This window comes from Misgurnus anguillicaudatus, chromosome 18 (genome assembly GCF_027580225.2).
Source record: "Misgurnus anguillicaudatus chromosome 18, ASM2758022v2, whole genome shotgun sequence".
Classification (NCBI taxonomy): domain Eukaryota; kingdom Metazoa; phylum Chordata; class Actinopteri; order Cypriniformes; family Cobitidae; genus Misgurnus; species Misgurnus anguillicaudatus.
The window spans coordinates 31,480,536-31,498,495 of NC_073354.2; the positions used below are offsets into that span (position 1 = coordinate 31,480,536).

At 37.9% G+C, this 17,960-nt stretch overlaps 1 protein-coding gene across 1 annotated transcript in view; it reads left to right on the forward strand.

Moving 5' to 3' along the window:
* The window catches only part of man1a1 (mannosidase, alpha, class 1A, member 1), a 147,393-nt gene that overhangs the window by 62,633 nt on the left and 66,800 nt on the right, over positions 1-17,960 (forward strand). The gene's annotated exons all lie outside the window — the stretch shown is intronic.

Here is a 17,960-nt window from a genome sequence, read left to right on the forward strand (position 1 = left end):
CTCCCGGTGGTCCGGCTGTTTGCCCGGACATCGAGCCAAATCAAACAAACACACACGCACACACTCTCCGCCTTCCCACTTAGAGTTCATTCCAGGGCCCTGCATATCCAAAAAGGTCTGTGTGCACTCTGATAAATTGAAAGCCTTTTGAAACCAAAAGATGCTGGATACCGGACTGTGACCTGAAGCGCACACGCCAAGGCAATTCCAAGCGTTCATTGAATCAGGCTAATGCAGAACTTCGCTCATATTTCCAATCTGCCCTCTTGTAAATTAGATTTTCCCAGCAGCATATGGCTGAATGCGAAGGATCTGATTCAAATAGAAAGAGTGGCATTTTCCGCTGATACTCGGGGCTTTATCCATGCAGCCGCCAGCAAATGCGCTCTTAGTGATAATGCAGGCTCTCATTTGCGCGGTGCTGAACAGAGATTCGTCCGGAGGGGGAACAGGAGCATTGTGTGAGTCTCATCAGGCCTGTACTTGCGTGGCATCATCATAGTGTCTTTGGTGATGTAAGGCAGGCCCTTCAGCTGAACATCTGTCTTTCATCTCCAGACTGACCTTTTCTTTGACTAACACAGAATAGCTGTAGTAGTGCTACAGAATTCCCTTTGTGTCATCCCTATAGGTGACATGAGTTCATACCATGTAACTTTTTAGAAGCGATTTCCTTAAAATAATAATGTATGCAATATATTTGAGGAAGTTTTCTTTTAGAAGTGACTGATCTGTTGTTTGTTCCTTAAAACAATATTTCACTTTCATAAAAACATTGACAATTTACTCATCCCCATTTCATCCAAGATGTTTATTTCTCTCTTTATTCAGTCGAGAAAAAATTAAGTTTTTTGGAGAATTTTTTGTACTGTGTATAATAATTGTGTATATAATTTTTTTATATATTTTATTTATATTTAATCTATAATTTTATATTTAATCTATAAATATATATATTTTTTAAGATTATATATTTTAAGATTTTTTATAGATATATATATGTATATATATGTATATGTGTATGTATATATATGTATATATGTGTGTGTGTGTGTGTGTGTGTGTGTGTGTGTGTGTGTGTGTGTCTATATATATATTAATATATATATATTTATACAACAGTTCTTTCTGGTTCTCGAATCTGATTGGCTAAGAGCTATGCGATATTGTACTGATTACGGCACAGTAACCGCTTCACCTTTCGTATCATTCCGCCACCTAGTGAATGGAGGTCCTAGACAGGCTCTTATTAGTCTTATTAGTTCACTAGCTCATAAATCAGTCGGTGAATCCCAATCGGAAGTTATTATTCCGTTAAAGATCAGCGCTCTTGGATGTTACGTTAAACTTAATGGGATTAATGTCTTGTCACATCGTGTGGACACTTGGAAAGAGGAATGTAAACACTCGGTTTTTCTTCTGGAGCTATATCTCTTATCAGAATGCGAAAACACCGTGGAACTGCAGGTAAGCACCGCAGCTTTTAAATATGGACATTGATCATTTATTTAATTGCGATGTGACTATTAAAACATGTTATGAGAATATCGCCACTGTTATATTTATAAGCAGCATGCAAAAACATCTCTCTGACACTTATAAAAAACATTTTTATATAGTACTGACAAGAACGAAGTCTAATAATAACCGAGTGCTCGTATCGCGTTAAGATGAAATGGTAAACCAATAGGAACATTATAGAAGTATAGTTTTATTAACTTTTACCTTGCGCCAAAACAATAACAACACAAAAGACACTAAATATGAATAAGAAAACAAGTAATAGTTTCATTATGACACCAAATACTGCTGATTTGATCTCATTTTGACCATCAAAAACTCATCTCACTAAGCAAACGTTCAAACAGGCGCTATCTTTACTAATCGACTGTAGATTTAAATATAATAAATATATATTCTCGACTACAACTAATCTTAAAACTACACTTTGTGACCAAGAAACGTTAATATAAAGAAACGCCTATCCGTCCATTGAGTTATTATGAGATTCAAAGCAGCCGAAAGTTTTACCTGTCATTCTGGTAGCCCTCAAATCCGTGGCGGAAGAAGTAGTTCTCAAACAAAGAGGCTTTTAAAATAACTCCGTTGTTGTTTTTTAGTTTTTGTTTTTCAAACGTGTGCCGTCGAACTGTTGTATAAAAGCAATATCGCTCTTGGAATCGTGTGATATAGCTCTATATCATCACGGCTGTGATTAGGCCAGAGGCACGAGGCCGTGCCTCTGGCCTAATCACAGCCGTGATGATATATATATATCAGTTCAATATACGTCTCTATACACGATAAGCGTCTGGTCCGAACTTTACTTCCGGTTTTTGTTTGTTTAATGGTCTGACTAGTTGCTGAAATTTTACTGGAAGTTACGTGCTGACCACGAAAGCCGCTTGTTTATCTTGTTACTGCTGAAACCCTCTATATGACTTTTGTAGTGTTACGGCACAGCATGTGTCTTGTATCATTTACCTTTATGCATTTTGCAGACGCTTTTATCCAAAGCAACTTACAGTGCATTGCAAAATATACATTTTTTATGAGTACATTATGAGCATGACGCACAGTCCTGTTTCATCACCGCGCAGTTACTTTGAAAGCACAACATACCCAGTCGTTGAATACCATGTGGGCAGCACGCAGTTCAAGACTCAAGCACTTGACTGATGAAAGTCCTTCAGTGTGATAATCTCAAAGACTCAGGATAATGAGACGCCCTCCTACCTACCTTCATAATAATGTGTGCCCTGAACTGAGAAATGTTGATTAGAAAAGATGAGCTTCAGGTAGCCCCGTCACATTGTTAAGCCACAGCAGGAGATCTTTGTGAATGTGTCTGGCCTAAATTCTTACCGCGCTTTGAAAAATGTAATCTTTTGGAGAGCGATCCCATTATAGGATTCCACTAAAGTCATCGCTGGAGGACACAGTATACGTGTATTTTTTTCTTATTCCTCAGACATGTTTGGGCTTTTTAGGAGAATTTAGAGCTGTCAACTCAGATGGACCGCTACCTTTCGAAATCACGCGTGCCTAGAACGCAAAACACATATCATAGTTTAGCTGGTGGACGTGGTGCTAAAATGAAAAAGATGTTGATTACTTCTCTGCCCGCTAAGGACTTCAGCATCTTGGCTGGCCCTCAAAGCAACACTCTGCCCTTTGATGAATCTTTCATCGTCTTGAGAGACGGCCTTCATGCAAATACGGCACACGCTACTCAGCGCGACGATCAGAAACCAACGACGTTTGCTGTGATTTAGACCTGCTGTGGTTTCACTCCCCTCCACGATGAAAGGATTAATATCAGGCTGATTTATTTGTGCATTATTTACGCCCGGGCGGGTTTCCATCACTGACATGAACAGCCTGGGACAGAGCCACCTGTCAGAACATAGCACTTAACTCTTTAATGGATGCATTGATTTTTTTCTTTCTTCGGTTTGTGCTATTACTCATTTTACATAAATCCCACATGTAGGGTTGTGTGCTGTATACATGCAGAGACTGTAGATTTATTTTCTTGCCACAGATCAGCAGCATAAATGCTTATTTTTAGCTTTATTGCATGAGTCATGATCATTCAACCTGAACATTTATGGTAAAGCAGCAGTTCACTTATAAAAGAAATGTAGTTTTAAGTGTTATTTTCTCAGTGTGCAAGGGAATTTGGCATTACTTTATCAGAATTCGAGTAAAACAAGCCCATTTCCTCCAAATTACATTTTTAATGCTCAGTTTTTGTTTTGAACATAAAGTTATTCTGTGACAGATTTATGTAAAGAGTGCTAAAAGACCCTTTTTTGCATTTAGTGAGCTTTTTAATATTGCGTTTATGGAGGATTTGTCTTTGTAGAGCTCTCTAAAGCCTCATGAAGTCATTAAATGATTATGTGCACAGCTGGATTTTCAGACCTGAAGACGGCTACACAACGGGTGGCTGCTTTCAAACTGTTACAGCACTTTATCTTTAATATTTGAACTAAAATCACACATGCAATTCTCCAGTTTAACATACAATGCAATACTACAGATGCACATTTGGGGTGCAATTATTGCATGAGTTCTTGGAAAAAAATGTTTTGTTTTTGCACATGTCAGATGGTTTTCCTTGTTTTCTTTTGTTATTGCTCTTTTGTTGAAATTTGCAAGAATGGCTTGTGAATGAATGGTTAAGTTTTGAAGAAGCCTTAAAGGATAGTCTACTCATTTTCAATATTAAAATATGTTATTACCTTAACTAAGAATTGTTGATACATCCCTCTATCATCTGTGTGCGTGCACGTAAGCGCTGGAGCGCGCTGCGACGCTTCGATAGCATTTAGCTTAGCCCCATTCATTCAATGGTACCATTTAGAGATAAAGTTAGAAGTGACCAAACACATCAACGTTTTTCCTATTTAAGACGAGTAGTTATACGAGCAAGTTTGGTGGTACAAAATAAAACGTAGCGCTTTTCTAAGCGGATTTAAAAGAGGAACTATATTTTATGGCGTAATAGCACTTTTGGGAGTACTTATAACTACTCGTCTTAAATAGGAAAAACGTTGATGTGTTTGGTCACTTCTAACTTTATCTCTAAATGGTACCATTGAATGAATGGGGCTAAGCTAAATGCTATCGAAGTGTCGCAGCGCGCTCCAGCGCTTACGTGCACGCACACAGATGATAGAGGGATGTATCAACAATTCTTAGTTAAGGTAATAACATATTTTAATATTGAAAATGAGTAGACTATTCCTTTAATAATGGCTTTCAAGTTCGAGTGAGCTTCATTGCCATGTAAAGACATGACATAGGACCAAAATGCAACACATTTAAAGGGATAGTTCACCCAAAAAATGAAAATTCTGTCATCATTTTCTCATCCTCATGTTGTTTTAAATCTGAATTAATTTCTTTTTTCTGATGAACACAAAAGAAGATATTTTATTAAATGATGGTAAGCACACAGCTGAATTGACTTCCATAGTAGAAAAAACAAATACAGTTTGAATTCAATGGGTACCATCAACTGTGTGCTTACCATCATTTATCAAAATATCTTTATAATTTATCACAATACTTCCATAATATTTGTTTTTCTATAATGGAAGTCAGTGGTTCCAATCAGCTGTCTGCTTACCATCATTTATCAAAATACCTTCTTCTTTTTCAATATATGTTTATCAGAAAAAATAAATTAATTCAGATTAAGAACAACATGATGATGAAAAAATGATGACTATCCCTTTAACATACAAACTTACTCTTATCTAACTACCCGAAAGAAGTCATCTAAAGGCGGGGATACATTGCATGATTTTTGGCTGTCCCAAACGAAAGATTGTCATTGTGTCATCGTCGCGATTTCTGTGATCCTGGCTCTTCATCGGTGGTCCTATGTCGTACAGTGAGAGAGGTTTCCTAGTATTGCAACCAAAAGTAATGATCTTATAGGAGTACAAATTCCTGCAGTGTATCCCGGGCTTAACTATACATATATCGTACATACATAATTTGCTTTAAACAAACATTAATTAGCATGTAAAACACAGTGCATAGGGAATTACAATGCAGAAAGGGAATATATGTGGACAAAAACGGTGCAAAATGATATAAAGGACTTTAATATATAAATATAATAGGCAGGCTTTGGTGTATGTACACTAACCTAAAGGATTATTAGGAAAACCATACTAATACTGTGTTTGACCCCCTTTCGCCTTCAGAACTGCCTTAAGTCTATGTGGCATTGATTCAAGAAGGTGCTAAAAGCATTTTTTTGAAATGTTGGCCCATATTGATAGGATAGCATCTTGCAGTTGATGGAGATTTGTGGGATGCACATCCAGGGCACGAAGGTCCCGTTCCACCACATCCCAAAGATTGGGTTGAGATCTGGTGACTGTGGGGGCCATTTTAGTACAATGTACTCATTATCATGTATAAGAAACCAATTTGAAATGATTCGAGCTTTGTGACATGGTGCATTATCCTGCTGGAAGTAGCCATTAGAGGATGGATACATGGTGGTCATAAAGGGATGGACATGGTCAGAAACAATGCTCAGGTAGGCCATGGCATTTAAACGATGTTCAATTGGCACTAAGGGGCCTAAAGTGTGCCAAGAAAACATCCCCCACACTATTACACCATTGCATTAATGAGAAATAAAAACAGGTGTTCCTAATAATCCTTTAGGTGAGTGTATATGTAAGCATATATTTGTAGCAGCAAAAAATGTAAAGTGTCTTGTGCACATGGAGAGTACTTTATACACACTATTGCACATACAAATGTTAAACTGTTCTTTTACAAGTTCTTGAAAGTTTAATATAGGCATTGTTTTTCAGCAGAACTGTGTATTTAATCCGTCAAGGGGTTTAGAGTTTGTTTTTAGGGGGCCTAACATTTGATAAAATGTAAATATTATTTCTCTGCTAAAATGAGGAATAAAATGAAAAATGTGTAGGTCTTCTTATTAGATTTTGGGTTTACAGTGAAACGCTACAACAAAGCCGACTACCTTATTGTTTGTCGCTGCCTAGCAAGCTCCAAACATTGGCAATCTGATTAAAGCTGCTTACGAGACATAATTGGATGAATTTTGAAGTTCTCTGCGGGCAGGGCAGAGCGGGATAAATGATGCCATCATTAATAATGATCAGAACATCTGCTTCAACATAACTGTGGCCCAGACCTTCATATACAGTGCATGTCTTTGACGGAGTCTATACATTTTGGTGCGGATGTTTTTCTGAGAGGTTTTCTTCATTACCAAATATATTACAGCTCATTAACAGTCATCGGGCCGGTAGTTCATTATTTTTCCCCAGAAATGATTAAAAATGCATTTGACTTGTTTACAGTGAGGCAGAGGAAATTAATCATTCTAACACCAAGTCCAAAGTCATTCGTTTTTGTCAAATACATGCTTCATGCTTTTTCGTCCATTAAACAATGCTGAAGTCGCCGCATACATCTTTAATGGCGGCATGCTGTGCCGAGTGACACGGCTATTGTGTACCGTTCGCATAACGCAAGTGCCATTCTCCCCAACAATGAATCGTCTACGAGTTGCTTAATGCGGCATTTTCAATTACGTTAATTTGCCCATTTCTCGGTTTTAGATTGTTTGCAGCACTGTTTTTAGCGTGATGGAAGTCATATGGCGATTAACACAACGCCTGTTGCCAGCTGTGTCGAGCAGCTCGGATAATTTGACTGCAACGAGCAGAGGAATGAAACTTTAGGGAGTTTTGCATGAAAGCTACATTATTCAGTTGATCGTGAATGCATAATTTTTCTCTTGCTCGAAGCTAACTGACTTGCTTTGCGCTCATTCCTGCGAATACCCCAGACGCCCGGTGCACCTGCTATTAGCAAAAGATCTTCCCTCCTCTGATAGAGCATGACAAGCAATTTCCTCTGTACAATATGGGGCCCTGCAACATGTTGGCTTACAAAACGAGGACAGTTTACTTTATTTTCAGCTTCTGGCTGGGACCAGTACGCGTAAACTCTGTAGTTATTTTGTGCACGCCACATATGGGAAATAAACAGAACTTGAACCAAAAATCTTGGAAGTCTTGTGAAGGCAGCTTGTGGGCTCAGACAGCCTCTGAGATTAATCTCAGAAACGTATGCGCAGGTGATAAGTGGCAATAAGTGCATGCATTCTGCTCTGTGATCTTGATGCGTCTTTCCACAGGCCACGGTGCATTAGATGTAAAAGTGCAAAAAGCTCCAGCTGTCAATTATTTTCCTCTCATTTTCAACTACACCTCTACTAGAGCTCTCATTTTCCCATAATGCACCTCTCTTCTTTTTAAGCTTATTCAGATAGAATAGAGATGCAGTTCAAAGTGAGATCATTTTCTACTGAAAGATCTTTGTTCTTTGTGAAGCACTACATAGTCAGACTTGCACCCGAACATGATTGACATGTAGGAAAATTGTCTGTTGTCTAGGCTTGTAAAGATAATTGATTGTTGATCCATGTGTTTTTGGTGACATCTTGTACCTGTTCGCCTTTCTTTGTGATCCGGCATGGCAAGCAGTGCCTCAGTGGCAAGCGATATGGAAACGTTATTGTATTTTATTCTGATATTACTCATGCTGACGTTTTCAATATTACAAATATAATAGCTTACAATAAAACCGCAAACAATAGAAACTACATTATATTTCATCACATTTTTGTTTATTTTGTATGAACTGGATGACTGTATAGGCCTACTTTGTTGTGCATGTGCACTGTAAAAAAGTTGGAGTTAATTCAACTTAAAAACATTAAAATATTTAACATATTTTGAGTTAAAGGTACATATTTTTAAGTTGAATTAATTAAATGAACAATATGTAAGAAATTTATCTCAATTAATCATAAAATGGCCCTGATATGTCACGGTAGACATTAAGAAATCATTTTCATTTCCAATACTTATATCACATAACAACAGTGGCAGCCCTCAACTGATGTTTATGTTGTCATGTTGTGTCATTGGCCACTCAGTTGTGTGATTGCAGTACCAGTTTTAGCCACTAAATTGCAGTGACACGTTTTGGCCACAAACCTTCATACTGTTCCTTTCATTTTAAATGAGGACATATCATGAAAATCTGACTTTTTCCATCAACCCTGCATCTCTTAGCCTGGCTAACACCAGACCAGTCTCATAGAGAATGAGACGTGGTCTGGGAACCACATGCTCATTTTCTCGTATTTGAGGCGTGGTTTGTGAATGTCCAGAGCCGTTTATTAGGGGCTACGAATGTCTATCAAATGCGTCTGTACGTAGCTCATAGCCAATCGTTTCAATTATGCCAGATGACGTATGTAGAGCGACATAAATTCAAGCGTCAACAACTTTTATCGGGAACTAAACCGGTAGCTGTATATTGATATTAAAAAACAACACAACTTAGTCGCACTGTGACAACCACAGTACAGGCGTAATGACAATATGATATTAATAAATACCACTTACCATTTATAAGTTAAATGGACTTTGTTGACGACAATGCCTAGCAGGTTGGTCCTATAAAACTCCGTGGCTATCATGTCTTGCCATATCCAAACATCCTTCTTGGATATGAATTTGTTTAACGCCAAAAGTTGCTCTTTTTTTTTTAAATAAACTTGCATTCAAAACTACTTCGAACACTATCTAAGGCTGCATCGAAAAGTAACTTTGCGTCTGCTGTGTGGGATAAACAAAACTGCTTTGGTGTGTTGCATAGACGTCGTCATCGTCTTGCTGCCCCCTCCCCATTCTGTGATTGGTTCCCTATTTCAGGGGAAAAATTGGTCCATGGTTTCCATGCTAAACTTGCAGCGTGAATAAATTTTCGTGAAAGGCATCATGGGAAAACCCAGGCTAGCAATCTCTGCAAGCATGTGAAAAATAGGTAATTGAAAAGCTCCCCCTGTGATGTCAGTAGGGGATAATACCGCCCCTAATCTGCACTATCCAACCACGACATGGCCATTTAGTGTAGAGATCAGCTCATTTGCATTTAAAAGGACACACCCAAAACAGCACATTTTTGCTCACATCTACAAAATAAGAATTTTAACATGTTATCTATAAGGTATTTTGAGCTAGAACTTCATATATGTACTCTGGAGACACCAAAGATTTATTTCACATCTTTAAAAAGTCTTGTGAAATATCCCCTTTAAGGCAGGTAACTTACTTTTTTTAAAGTTGAACCAACAAATCTTTTTATACATTGTGTACATGTAGCACATTCAGCTGCTATTGTAGCAGAAGTGTGTGAATTCAGGAGTACCGAGATCCACTTGAGACTTGCATTTTAATCAGGTAATGACCCTGTATGTTGAAGTGTTTCACCCTTATAATGGCCTGTTTGTGTTATTAATGTTATGAGCTTGGTCAAGCAGTTAATCAGCATTATAACTGTTCCTGTGCAAACTAAGCCAATTGAATTAGTTTTTCATACATTAACAAATATTACTCTCTGCTCGCCCTCTCGTGTGTCCTTTTCATTCCCAACGGGGCCAGATTTTCATGCTGTTAAAAGCTAGGTCAATTTATCTACGTTGCCCCCTGAGTAAGTTTCTTTAAATTCAGCGTGGTGGGTTCAGAATTGCAAAACAGGGCCATACATAAAGAAAATTACGTTTCTTTAACAGTGAATAGCTTCCGAGTGCTGTGAAAACATATTAGACTCATAACTGTATGACAGGAACAGTATATATTTTATGAATTATGCCGTTAAGAACAAGCCTAGCCTAGCAGGAGGAGAAGAAAGCAAAGCTAAGGGAAACCTCAGGAGGAATCTGCTCTCAGACTTTGTGTTTCTATCAGTTTCTGGTACATTTGCAGCGAGAGGCAGAGCTATCAACGCTGAGAGGCGAGCTGCAGTACAGAAGATGAAGAACAGTATGCAAACCTCCATGGGTTTTATCAGATGCTGCTGCATGGTGTTTTCCAAAAGGCTGTCAGCAGTAGGACTTCCTATAGTAATTATAGGTTCAATGTCATTGTTAATTAGCATTGATTTAAATTATGCTTTTTAAATTTTCCAGTATGCAGATTGATTTATTGTGCCATTGCTGTTATTAGTCATTTGCAGATTTTTGAGGCAACAATTAACATAGTTTGCATTTCATAGTTTAGTCTGGAAATTCTTCTAGGGCTTTTCACACTGCGCTTATCCTAGGGTTAATTTCATTCTAAACCCCACATTTTACCAGGAGTCAGAAAACCCTGCTCCGAAATGCTATTAATTGATGCTTCGCAACAGACAGCCAAATTAAAACTGAAGAGTTGCGAGTTGTGCAGTGTTGGAGGTAATGCATTACAAGTAACGCACATTACGTAATAATATTACTTTTCTGAAGTAACGAGTAAAGTAACGCATTACTTTATAAATGTACACATTAATATTTGAGTTACTTTTTTAAAAAAGTAATGCGAGTTACTTTTCAGTTTAATTAATTCCATTTAAAAATTAAATAATGTACTGAATTAAACTGAACACATTAACATAGAATTACGCACTCTGTGGCTTGAGCGGGAACAGTTTACTTCAGAAACGGAGATGGCAGGTCAGAGCTTGACATTTTTGCGATCATAAAAACACCTGCAAGGCCTGAAAGAGATAAAGCCTCAGCCAAGTAAGAAAAAGTAACGCAAAAGTAACAAAAGCATTACTTTCCATGAAAAGTAACTAAGTAACGCAATTAGTTACTTTTTTGGGGAGTAACTTAATATTGTAATGCATTACTTTTAAAAGTAACTTTCCCCAACACTGGAGTTGTGTATAGACGGTTTCATCGGATACACGCGCATTGTCACGGTTACGCACCTAAAGTGAACTTCCTGTCTGTACTTTTTTGTCTAATTGCTAAACTGATATCTGAAACAAATACCTTGTCAAAATAAAATGTTTAGGGTTTAAGGGCTCTATCATGGCAGCGCAATGCGCGAAGCAAGTTTCTTTTGCTAGTTTCAACGCGCCACAATTATCATTTTCACGTTTAGCACCACGTTGTTTAAATAGCAAATGCATTTGCACCCAATTTTGCGCCCATGGGCGTTCTGGTCTGAAAACAAGGTGTGCTCAGATGGATTGTTGGCGCGTTGCTATTTTGAGGCAACTAAAATAGACTACGCCATTGACCAACTAAAACCTGGACTAAAGTCAATGGCACAATATGGTACAATGGTACAATTTTTGTTATTTAATGAGCGCGTTTATCTTCTGTTTGTTACATATAAAGTGTTTTTAGAGTACAAACCTTTTCTTGCATATTTGTAAATTACTTTGTGAGATAACACAGATTATGTAGGCTATCCATTCATTTACAGCAATTAAAAGCCTGCTAATTTTACTTACATGACTGAAAGAAAACAACTATTAAAGGTTTTAATACGAAAAAATAACATAACAGTTTTAATACAAATGAAAACAACGCCATTTTTTTAAATATCAATCTTAAACTGGTGATCTTCTTCCTCCACTTATTTTTCAGTCTACAAATTCTGTCATCTAAATAGGGAATCGGCATGGCGCCAGCGCAACTGGCTTTTAAAGGGATTTTTATTGCATGTTACGCCCAAAACACACTCATTACTCATTACGCGAATAGGAACAACTCCTTTTTATTCTGTGTGCTTGGCGCCCAAACCATTTTCCCATCGTGAAATTAGCAAAAGTGGAATCGGACACGCCTGTTTAGACCGTGCGCCATGCGCTTTAGACAATGCGCTTAGATCGTTAAAATAGGGCCCAAGGAATGCACAGTGTGAAACGTCAGATTATACCTAGGGTTGTTTTAACCTCTGGTTAAGTATAAACAGTGTGAAACGTGAAACAGATTAACCAGGATTCCTTTCACTCGTGGTTTAGAACGGTTTAACTATTTCAAGTGTGAAAAAGCGTTGCAAGTGATAAAATAATGGCAGACAGATCCCACAATATGAAATGTTTGCATTTTGTCAGAATATTTTTAAACAAATATGAAGTAATATGAAATAGAAATAAGAAAGTGCTGTCAATATCCACTTCGCCTGATTTTGTTTTAAATATATCTACAAATATATCTCTTTGTTTACAACAAAAATATATTTTGATATATTCCAGGGCTCTTCTACAGCCAAAGCACAAGAAGTGTACAAACTGTTCATTTAAATTTGTATTAGAGCCCGACCGATAAAGGATTTTGAAGGCCGATACCGATACAAATGTTTGTTGGTTTTAAAAACCGATAAGCCGATATATCGGCCGATAATTTTTTTTTCAATTTGTATTGAGTATTGTATCAAGCATTGTTTCAGATACTGAACATGTTTTATGCTGCTTCACATTCTTGAGATTGTGTAAGAATGAATGTTTTTGTAAGAGAGTGCTTGTGTTGTTTATTGGCTAGAAACCCTGTTTATTTTAACAACCATCTATGGCCGAAAATACATTTACACCAAACCTGTGATACTGATGGCCAAATCAAAACCTTTTTCTGACCCGATTAGCCCCTATTAATGTAAACTGTGCTAAATAAAAGCTTGCTCCGGGGAAAAGCGCAGTCATTACTTCATATTACCCAGTAATCAGAGGAAAACTTTATTGACTGATACCAGAGAAAGAGAAACGCTGGAGCTCTCTAAATAACTACAAGGAGAATTAGAAACGCTGCGTGTGTCCGTGCTTGAAAACCAAAAATCCATTACACTGACAAATAGAGCTGCTTTCAGCGAAGGAAATGAAGTCCTGCTTCATCTGCATGCTTTAATTATTCCAAGCAGTGTATATGAAAAACCAGTCCTTCATTTACCCTTTCCACAAATGCCTTGTCCGTCAAACGGCTTGACCTCTGTGTCTTCACACTGATAAGGGCAAAATTTGCATTGGCGAATCTGCTCTCACATCTGGCCCCTTCAGTTTTTATACAGGCTTCACAATTTAGACTCATTTCTATTGACTTAATGACTTAAAAACTGATGAAGTTATTGCCAATTTATTTCACATTCCTAATTTTATGTGATTAGGCACCACCGTGAGGGGTAAAATTGGTTTGTGTGACAGTCTAATGTGCTTGAAATAGCGTATTGTTATCCTGTTTCAGCTCCGCCGGCGGCAGTATTGGGGTTTAAGGTCAGACGGTTGGAGGAATCTGACTCATTTCACTAGACGAAGCTGAAACAAGCTTTACTAAGCTGCAATTTCACACTATAGCACCACCGTCACAAACCCAGTTGGAAATATGGAGCCATATGCATAACGTATTTTTTAATTGTTGATATTTTGGAGACGTGTTTCAAAGGTTTTTTCGGTGATTGGTTTTTAATGTTGCATGAATCCAACAACCTGTTGGCATCTGAGCGCTCAACGCACCCCACCGCTCCACAGGTGGCTATCTGGAGGGGGTTTGCGAGGTGAAGGGTTCGCTTGGCCTGTCTCTCCTGGCCCTGCAGGTGTCTGATTGGACATGAGCCTGTGCTCATCGAGGCGGCCAGATCTCTAATTCGAACATGCTGCATCTGGCCCGCGTGCGCTACGAGATCACTTTATTGTTTTTATCTGCCTCTTATCGCATTTTATACGTGACTCATTGCTTAGCCGATTTTCCCCTCGGGGTCTACGCTCTTGCCAGGGCGCTGTTGTGTTTTTGTCGGTGACAACTGAAATATTTTCCGCCAGATTCGACCCCATTTGTTACAGCATTCCCCCTAGACATGTTCAACAAAGCAAGTCTAACAGCTATTATGCCATTACTGTCTTAGATTTCCATGTCAACAACACATACCAATATATGGTAACCTTTTATTTAAATCATCGATGAGGGTCCAAATTTAGTTCTTCCCGTCTCTGGCATTTTCCGCTGCTTTAGCTCTGGCCATTTAGCCCTAAACTCACATAATTGGATTACTGAGCCCTGGCCGTTAGAAGCCACTAGCATAATCTTCTGCTTTAATAGTCCGTGATATTTTCAGATGCGCCATGCCGTATTTAGGTTAAGCACGCTTACTGTTGCAATCTGTTTGTTACAACCACATCCGAAACCAAACCAATCTTGGTGTTAAAGGTTTATCGTGCAATGTTTTTATACATTCCCGTAGCTCCCTGTGTTGTATCTCACTTGACGTTTTGCACCATGGGATATTCTGACAGGGTGAAAATTGGTTTATGTAGTGGGATGACATGTCACTGGAAGTTTTTGAAGGATTATCACAGCTTGAGCAGTCTAGGAAACAGATCTTTATAGGTTTCTTGGCAGGTTCTTAGCGGTACGGTAGCGTTAAAGCTTTGGAATGAGTGTTTTATATTGTGATTCATTGAATAATTCCTCACTTTTATTTCCAGGATTCTTCACTTGATCGACGTTTGCATCGTTTTACCTGCCAAATGTTTTGTTTGACAAGGCAAGTAAGGCTGTTTTGTTAGTTACAGTCGATTGAGTGCTGTAGTTTTAACAGCATGTCACATGAGAACATAAATGTCATTTCAGCCAACGAGCCAGATTTCAGTTTCTAGTTTGGGAAATGCAGTCTGTTATGTGTAACTATTTGCGTTTAGCAGTGTAATGGGGGGATGTTTTTTATCCGTATGCATTATTATTCACTGTGAGGATGTCTTGATATTAAAACTAGGACTCGTATCATATAGATCAGATCAGGGTCCCTATCTTTTTCCCTTGGGGCCCTCGCTACGAACATATATGGCAATCTGTGCCCCCCCAACCCTCTACATCCATCTTTTCTTATGAGTTTGCCGTACATTGACAATCTTGTTGAAATGGAGCGAGCAATACTGAAATAATTACTTTACATAAGAGAATATTTGACCTTATATTGATATTGTGAGTCTATGATTTAAAAAATATTTTATATAACACTATTTGTGAACATGTTATGCATATATTGCACAGAAAAATAGCATTTTAGAGGTCATTGTTATAAAGTATAAATATTCTTTGTTTTTAATTATAATTCTGATAAATATTCTGCTAACCAGTGGCGGCCCATGACTGCTCATTCGATGGGCGCAAATTTAAAATAAGTGTTCGGAGTGTCATGTGTGCTTGTGTTTTCAAAATATGTGTTTTTTGTGTCATGTGAACCATGTGCATTACGTGTTTTGTCAAAATAAGTGCCTGCTGCATATGCGTTTATGATAAAAGAGACGCTCACGTTCACAAAATACATGCAAGACACTCCCTTAAAGGAGACATTTCACAAGATTTTTTTAAGATGTCAAATAAATCTTTGCTGTCTCCAGAGTGCATATGTGAAGTTTTAGCTCAAAATACTATATAGTAGGGCCGGGACTCGATTAAAAAAATTAATCTAATTAATTAGAGGCTTTTTACATGGATTTTTATGAATAATGACTGAATACATAAGCTTAAAGGAACATGCCCACATTTTGGGAATTTAGCTTATTCACCGTATCCCCCAGAGTTAGATAAGTCCATACATACCTTTCTCATCTCCGTGCGTGCTGTAACTCTGTCTGATGCAGCCACCGCTAGCTTAGCTTAGCACAAAGACTGGAAGTGGGTGGCTTTAGCTAGCATACTGCTCCCAATAAGTGACAAAATAACGCGATCATTTTCCTATTTATGTGTTGTGATTTGTATAGTCAAACCGTGTACAAATAACAAGGTGATATGAGACACAGCGATCTTTTAACAGTATACATACTGAGAACTATATTCTCTGAAGACGAAGCACTGCCGCATGGGCGGAGTGATTTGCACAATTCTGACCGAACTCTCTGCTCCTCACCAGGGGCTTCTCGTGTGCTGCGAGCAGATCACTCCGCCCATGCGGCAGTGCTTCGTCTTCAGAGAATATAGTTCTCAGTATGTATACTGTTAAAAGATCGCTGTGTCTCATATCACCTTGTTATTTGTACACGGTTTGACTATACAAATCACCAGTGTTGGGGTAGTTACTCAAAAAATGTAATTAGTTACTAGTTACTAGTTACTTCTTAAAATTGTAATGAGATTACTTTACTAGTTACTGCATTTGAAAAGTAACTTCACTACTTATTACTTTACTTTACTTTTTTTTACTTTTTCTTAATTTACCACATAGATACATGGACATGTTTAGGCGGGGTCGGCTGATGATGAGTAACTACTTTAAATGACCGGCCAGGGCTCTAGACTAACTTTTTGCACTGGTTGCACTGGTGCGCCTAACATTTTTTCTTAGGTGCACCAGCACAAAAGTTAGGTGCACCCTAATTTTTGACCCCATCGGATTTATAGTTCGCCCAAAAATTAAAATTCTGTATAATTTATTTGAAAATCAGGTTTGTAACTCTCATGTTGTTGCAGGCCTGTGTAGGTGTCTTTGTTCTGGTGAACATGAATGAAAGTGTTTTGAGGAATGTTTGTAACCAAACCATTCATGAGCCCCATTCACTTCCATAGTATTATTTTTTCCTACTATAGAAGTGAATGGGGCTCATGCTTGGTTTGGTTACAAACATTCCTCAAAATATTTTCATTCATGTTCACCAGAACAAAGACATTTATACAGGTTTGTAACAAAATGAGGGAGAGTTAATGATGACAGAATTTTTTATTTTTGGGTGAACTGTCCCTTTAACACCGCAAGTTTAGCGCCCATGGTGGTTTCATACAGAATATAAACATGTAGGCTATTTTATAATTTTCATGTTGTCATTCCATTTTCCTTATACGAGTCATGCACAGTCCTGTTTGATAACCCACATCCGCGCGATTAAAATAACAGTTGACCCATTATCCGACATCAGCATCAATTTATTTCATACCCGTTTTACATAAAGACTGCGACCGGCCGCACCACAAATCGTGATGTAAGTAGAAACCTTTAAAGATCTTCATGCAGAACATTGACAGAAATAAGCACACGACCATGCTTGTTCAAATATATTATCATTTAATGTGAAACTTTGTGAGGGTCGGCTGATTGACAGCTGAGCGGTCAGCAGTGTTTGAACACTCATAAGCGCTGCGCTTATATTTATTATTACCTTATAAATTGATGATATGATTGCAGTGATTCCAAAGGGATGTCCAAAAAAACTCAAGTAGAATGTTAAATGCTTAAAGTTTAATGTCTCTTTCACGCTGCCCTGTGTAAACCCACGCGGGTGATGGCATGAAACGCGTGAGGAGCTTGCATTTTGCATTACCTTAAATTACCTTAAATTATGGTCATACAAATAAAAGTAAAACAACATTCAAAACTGTAATGTGTAAATTTATTTATGTAAAGTTACACTCGCAATAATAACAAAACATTGTGCTTTTTTAAATAGGTAAAAAGTGTTTTGTGCTGCATTGGTTTGGGAGCACGTCACACAAAAAATAAACTCATATAGGCTATAGGCTGCTTTCGAATTCGTTTTGTTAATTTGCTAATTATTTAAGGGAAACACATTTCATATAGGCTTATTTATTTTATTATTTTTTCACCAAAGAAAGACGTAATCATCAC